Source organism: Sorghum bicolor, chromosome 10 (assembly GCF_000003195.3).
Source record: "Sorghum bicolor cultivar BTx623 chromosome 10, Sorghum_bicolor_NCBIv3, whole genome shotgun sequence".
Classification (NCBI taxonomy): Eukaryota; Viridiplantae; Streptophyta; class Magnoliopsida; order Poales; family Poaceae; genus Sorghum; species Sorghum bicolor.
In genome coordinates, this window is record NC_012879.2 from 32,679,820 (window position 1) to 32,687,142 (window position 7,323).

General features: G+C 42.8%; 1 long non-coding RNA gene across 1 annotated transcript; it reads left to right on the forward strand.

The window, feature by feature from the left end:
- On the forward strand, positions 1,976 to 3,235 carry LOC110431298. The gene is made up of 3 exons (XR_002448767.1): positions 1,976 to 2,088; positions 2,440 to 2,602; positions 2,988 to 3,235. It is a non-coding gene; the product is annotated as an uncharacterized LOC110431298 (long non-coding RNA).

The following is a 7,323-nucleotide window of genomic DNA, read 5'->3' on the forward strand; positions in this document are numbered from 1 at the left end:
ATCGACAAGCAATCAAGTTTCCAAACTTGAGCCCATATAATCCCGGTAGTCAATTGAAATCATGAAGGACTTCAAACCAACTTGCAACAAACCATGATCGTAATAATTCAGCACAACACAGCGAATGTTACATAGTCATTCATTGCCGTCGAAGCGGCACCACATCGGAGTATTAAGTTGTTAGAACACTTGTTCGAAGTAGCGGAAGCAAAATAGTTACACACACACTTTCCAAAGTTCAGCTCATAAGTTCGAGTTACTGCCAGAGTCTACATCATCCTTCCAAAAGCAACAGGTACGAGATTGATAGAGAACCGTGCCCAACGGTTAGTCCTCATCCCCAGCGGGATGGACAGAGGCACTACAAGAAATTTGGGTATACGTGACGATTTTATCGTGACCTTCTAACAAATCATCATAGAATTTATTCATCTATGACGGTTTAAATCTAAGGTGATGAATATATGACGATTTGTTAAATTATTGTCACAACTGGACGTCACAGATCATTTTGGTCATCCATGACAGACTCATTGGAAGGTCACACATCCAACATCCAACATTCAACACACTATTAAGTGCTATCGGTGTGTCATAAGAGGGGACATTAGCGATTTATTTAGATTACCGGTCCTAAATAATTTGATAGCTATAGCTAAACTCTAAACTTTTTGGTTATTCCCTAAATAATGAAGTACATCATAATCCAAATTTTGGTTATCACCTAAACAAGTGGTCTAGGGTATTCAAAATTTGGTGTTATCTATCAGTATTTTATTATTTCAATAGCTAAGAAAAAATAATAGAAGAAAAAAGAGGCACCCTGAACAGAAGTGCGTGCGCTGGAAAAATTTTGGCCTTTGGCGGGCATTCTGAATACACTGCGCACCCTGAAAGTTTTGCGGCGAGCGTTCTTCCCACCTCCAATTTTTGGCTACGAATTTACCATTATGCCCCCGCTCCATGCATCCTGCAAATGAAACAATGGGTATATTTTGGTAATATCACAGTGCCATATATAATGTAGCTCCACCGTCTCGCAGGCAACAGTGCCACCAAATCCCCCCAATCCTCCGATTCGTCCAACCAACGCCGCCAACCTCGACCGCCCCTCAATCCACTGATTCCTCCACCACCACTTTGCCATCTTGCTCCGTCGCCCAGCAGCCTACAAGTGCGTCGAGCGTGACCGCCACCATCCCGCAGCCACCACCGATGTCACCGAAGAAGAGGACGAGCAGTCGAGCGTCACCGCCACTACCGATGTCGCCGAAGAAGGGGGGAAGGAAACCAGCGAAGGGGGCATGGCGAGGAGAGCATGTTGAAGGTGAATGTCTCTCCTACACCTTCTATTTTGGGCGATCTATTTTTCGCGGAGGGGGATGTGGCCGCATGTGCCCCATGAGATGGACCTGTCCCTCCTTTTCTAATTTGGGCAATCTAATTTTGGTGGCGGGGGATGTGGAATTGTGGATGTGCTTGAAAAGCTTGGGATTGATGCCCTGAACTAAATTGCCATAAGATCCTCGTCAATTTCTGCTGCTACTACTAGTAGTGCCTTCTGTGGGGTTCTTTAACTTGAACTGTTAATTTGTTATAGTGTTAATTTGTTATAGGTGCTGCTGAATTCCAAAAGGTCACAGGGAAACCCGATTTAAGGTAAAGTGCCTCTCATGCATCTTCTATTTTGGGTAAAATATCTCATGCAGCTTCTATTTTGGGTGATATTTGTTTCTGGGAATCACAATTGTTTACTGTTCTACGTTCTCCTTTAATTAAAATAGTCATTGTCAGCTTAAGGTATTTGTAGGTGTGAGAAGTTTTGTTGCTGCTACTCTCGACAGAACCACTCTCAGCAGGGTTTTGGGTAAAATATCTCATGCAGGAAGCTTATTTGCAGATGAGAAGTTTTGTTGCTGCTACTCTCGACAGCACCACTCTCAGCAGCACTGTTTTGTTGCTGCTAGTAACTGGGTGCTTAGGATTTTCTAATTATGATTTCTGCAATTTTGTGATTTGCTCCTACCTTGTACGCAGGATACTGGCATCAAATTTGACAGCGATTTTGGTGAAGATATCAAATCCCTTGTGAGCCTCTACTCCCTGTTGACTTATTTAACTTCTCTGGATTTGGGTAGCAATATGTGGTACTGATCTAATTTGAGGCGTGAGTGATACTGCCAAGGTGTTTGTTTAGTTAGGATTGACAAACAAGGTGGTAGTTATATCTGTAGGGTTGAGCTGATAGAAAGAAAATATTAATTTTGCTCTAATGGTTTCCTGATAATTGACTATTGTGTTCTATTTATATGTTATCTCTCCTTTTAGACTCCTAAAAATATCTTGACGAAGCTGTCATATTTTGTTCTGTCCTTTCCATTTTCAAATATCTTACCATTTTTCCAATATGAACCCACTGATCCATTAACTATTTTTCAGCAATAAAGACCTACATCCACCATGTTGTATAAGTGGAAATTTCAAAGATCTTTGGTCGAAGTGCTACCTGAATGCTTTCAAAGACCCTTGGTCAAAAACCTACCTGAAGGCTTGTTGAGAACACCATCTTGCTGAAGGACTAAAGATTGACAAATAAACAAAGGTATATGCATGTTACATAGATTTAGAATTAGATTGTGCATACAAAGATTTGTACCACTGTCCAATTTGCATTTTGTACACTGCTAATCTTATTGGTTGTTGCTACCATTTTGCTTGTGGTTTCAGAATTCTATGCTTGTTCTGTATGTCGGAATTATTTCAAGCACAATAGACCTAGGATAGACTTAGTATAGAGCTGGTCTATTGCAAGTTTAGCTATGTTTTCTCATGCAAGTCTATGCTCCTGTCTTCTTCATATTAAGTTGACAATCTTCAATAAATAGCTGTGATATAGAAGTTTTAACTTGGCCAAAAGACCCTTGCATTTTTCAAAGATAGTACCTTTGCACATGTGAGTTTTATTAATGATCAAGTATTCATTGCAGATGTTTGACGACGCTATATGTGAATTGCGGAAAGAGGATCAAGGTGCTCATGGTGGCTATTTTCATTAGTCATGAAAGATTTTGTTGTGCGAGCAAATCATACGAGTTATGTGTTGTACAAGTCAACATCTTAGTTTTGTAGATACTTGAGTGTAGCTTGGTTATTGACTTAGTATTTCATGTGAAATATTGTACAAGTACAAATGTTGATAGTTTCAATAAAAATGATGGGTAATATTTGTCAATTATGAGCTTTGTTCCAGTTTATGTGTGTTGACATGACAGTAAAACCATGAACTGTTTATGTGTGTTGACATGGCAGTAAAACTATGACGGTTTAGTTCATCACCATAGTCTCTTCCTATAGTTGCCCTATGGTTCGTCCATGACGATCCAAAAAACCAACGTGTGACGTTCTGTTTTCGTCCAAAAAATGTATGACGAGGAATAGATGACGTTCCTATGGACCGTCATAGATAGTTAACTATGACGGATTTTTACTTATCTATGACAGAATCAAACCGTCATGTAAAGCCTTATTTCTTGTAGTGAGGTCTTGCAGAAGCCGTCATAAAAGATTACATCTGCAACAGGTGGGAATAAACCCTGAGTACGAGAATGTACTCAGCTAGACTTACCCGTCTAGTAAAACATAAAAGACACCAAGGATCATGCAAGGCCAAGTATAAGTAGAGCTGGGTGACTCAACATTTGCCAAAAGCTTGCCCTAAAACTACATTATTGTGAGAGCATCATATTTATTCATCATCAGCCTACTACTAGATTAGCATCTGTACTAAAGCACTACACTTGATTATTACAAACAATAATAACCATATCCAGTTCATCATGTACTTTTCCTGGCTACCATCATTATCATGAACCAAAGTTCTTTAGTGGATGCTACGTTTGTCGCTGCTCTGTCAAGTTCTCACTAACCGGGAGAGACGGCGATTCGAATCGAATTCCTATCCAGCTGGAGGGGTATTCCTATCACTCACCCAAGCTTCCCCTGCCGGAGAGCCTACGGGTCACCTTTGATACAACTCCGGAATCGCGGTTCCGATAAGCGCCGCACTCCCAGGGCTACCACTCTGCCAGGGAGGTCAGGAATTTTAACTCACCTGCCTTTGGATTTACGCCAATGGTCCCCCGCACACCGCACTTCCTCCGGTAGTGCGCACTTTATACTTATCGACCTTCCGGCCTGAGTCATATTACTCGGCTTCGCGGTCGGAACGAGTTATCCGGCCAACTAAGTGTTAGGCATGCGTTCAACATGACAAGAGGACGTACAACGGTCGGTCCTTAGCTGCCACAGACGGAGTTACTACAACCTTGCAAAACTCCGCCCGGCTTAAATCAACTAAATCAGGTTCCATTCACAATAGCACATATATACCATCGTATACCGACACAACCCTATATCGCGCAGCAGGAAATCACCCGACTTCTACTGATTAAGCATGGCTAAGCTGCTACTGGATCCTAACTCTATAACCAAGGTGTAATGAGTTATCTGGACAAGGATGGAGTAAAATGCAGCAAAGGATTCATCACAACTCCTATACTTAATGCAGCAATAGATATAACATTTTAAGTAAACTTTCGAAGTAAACGGAGGCTTAGAATGCTCCGGGGCTTGCCTTTGACGAACGAGGCTGGCTCGTGACTCGGGCACTCAACTTCTTCTTCGGGCTCCTCGAGTCCGACTTGCTGGACCTCCACCTCTGTGTTGCCCTCCTGGCCTTCGGGGTTCACTTGCAGCTCGTAGGAGGCGGTCGCGTTCGATGCACCTATTGCATGCTTGATGTATAAGAAGGTGTACATGCTAAAAGATGAATGCTTGATAACATAATGGACTCACTGGATACTCATTTATGGAGTAACACAGTTATAACAAGTTTACACAAGATAGTAAGTTAACTAAGCCCAAAACCTATCATGATAACCTAAAACAGCAAGCATCATCTAGCAGGTTTAGCTCAGTAAACAAATCATAACTAGTGCTAGGCAGATCCAACAAACGTGAGTGAGGACATTCTGGAAAGCTTATGAAATTTGCTACAAATCATCTTTGAACATCACAGCAAGATTCATAAGTTAAAGAGGCCATTTAAACAAAGTTCCAGGTTCTGTCCCAGAAAAACAGAGAACACGTATTTCTGGAACCCCAACTTGGAACAGCTATAACTTTTAAACTACTAGGCCAAATGACTCCAAATTTAAACCACAGCTAGTCCATAAAGTTTATAACAACTTTGATTTAGACAAGTTTCCCAGAAAACTAAGTTATCATTAAGCAAAAGTTAAAGTACTCCCTTGCTGTCCAGAACAGCTTTTAACCCACCAATTAATTATTTAATGATATAGCCAAAGCATAAACAGTGTCCACCTCATAACTTATAAGTACAAGCATGTCATAAGGTTACCAGAACATCACATGATCACCTCCAAATGTTTATTAACAAGGCATTTATTAATTTACTTCTAGAGAGGAGCATAATTACAAGATACTAGCAAACGTGCTCAGAAAAATCTACAAAAATTACAGAGGCACAAGTATAGCATCATAATAAAAATTTCAGAGCAAATGCACATACCAAATTAAAGATATGCATTTAACATGTAACAAAGTATTTATTTCATAAAATGGGAATCATGACTTATATTGTGTCAAACAACAGATTTCAGATTATTTACATATTATGAATACCATAACCAAGTTTACAACCAAAGTAGAGTACCAGCATAAACACCAATTATTTCATATGATTTAATTAAAGAAACAAGCCAAATCTCAAACATAAATTACATAACAATGCTGCAATACTCCAAAAATCATGAAATATTTATCAAAGCACTCTAGTACCACACAGAGACTACCATAAAATATTCATGGCAAACTAAGCAGTATAACAAGAGATATGAATTTACTCATGAATAAAAAGATTAAATCTTTAATAAATATTTTCCCAGAAAACATGGTTCATTTTATATTTTTATTAAAAACTAGCCATCTCAAGGAATACCACAAAATTGATTTCACAATTTTTGGATCTCAGAAATAGGAGATATGATTTTTGCAAGAAAGCCAAAAATCAAGATTTGAATAAAAGAAAAGGAGGGAAACAAGTGTCACTGACAGCGGACCCCACGCGTCAGGTTCTTCTCCCTCAAGGCCGAGGCGACTCTCGCCGGCGATTTCTCCACAACGGCGAGGTCTCCGGCCAAACCAAGGGCACCAACGTGACCCCCAGACCTTTGCGACTCCGTTGACCCCCCTTTCCCCACGGCGGAGCCACCGGAATGGGCTCGCCGTCGATCATGGCGGCTCGGCGGAGGTGCTCGGCGTTACGCCGGAGCCCTCAGGCTGGTAGAGCGTGACCTAGGGTTTCCTACAGCACCAGCGGACTACGACGAAGCTTCCTAGGTAAGCGGCTTGGCTTGATACGCCGTGGAACGCGCTGGCCACGAGAGCGCTCATCTTCGGCGGAAACACGGCGGCGCTGTGCATCGTGTCCGACGACGGTGAGTGCGGTAGAGCGTCCACCAAGTGGCGCAAACGCTTGCTAGGAACCTACGTGACCTCTAGGACCTAACCAGAGAAGACGAGCGGCTTCGAAGAGCTCGGCATTGAGTTCGCCGGAGAAGAAGGTCACGGTGACCCGATTTGGGGAAGAAAGAAATGGCGGCTCACCGGTGGGTTTCACGGCGAGATGATGGGTGGAGAATGGAGAGCAGTTCACAGTGGAGCTATGGGCGGAGTTTCGTGGACTGCGACGCAGCGAGGAGCGCGTACGAGCTCGCCGGAGTGAGCTCGCGACGGGAGCTCGCTGCGGGCGCGTTTCTGGCGAGAGAGAGAGCGGAAGGAGAGAGTGGACGCGTCCACTGCGTCCGGGGCATTGCCGTGGAGGTCGTGCGCGCGCTGGGAGCTGACGAGCGGGGCCAGGAGCGGCGTACGGGCGCCAAATGTCGACGGAGCTTTGTCGCCGGTCGGCCACGTCGACGAGCTCGGCCCCGATTCAGAGAAAACGCTGATGGTCTGACAGAGCGACTTCGACGGTGATTAACTCCCGAACCAAAGCGAATTAGGAGATGATGCAGTTGACAAAGTTGGTGTTCCAATCGAGTTCTACAACATTGTCAACTAGAGCAAGAGCCAGATCAGCCTGGATTGAGAGATATAGAGTTTTCAAAACCGATCGAGCAAACTGTTTTCATTCTAGGACTTAGAAAATTTCCTAAGTGTTGGAAACAGCCCCAAATCTGCCTTGTGGGTCAATTTTGAGCTAGTTGTGTTCATTTTCATGAGATGGCCATAAAACAACTTTTG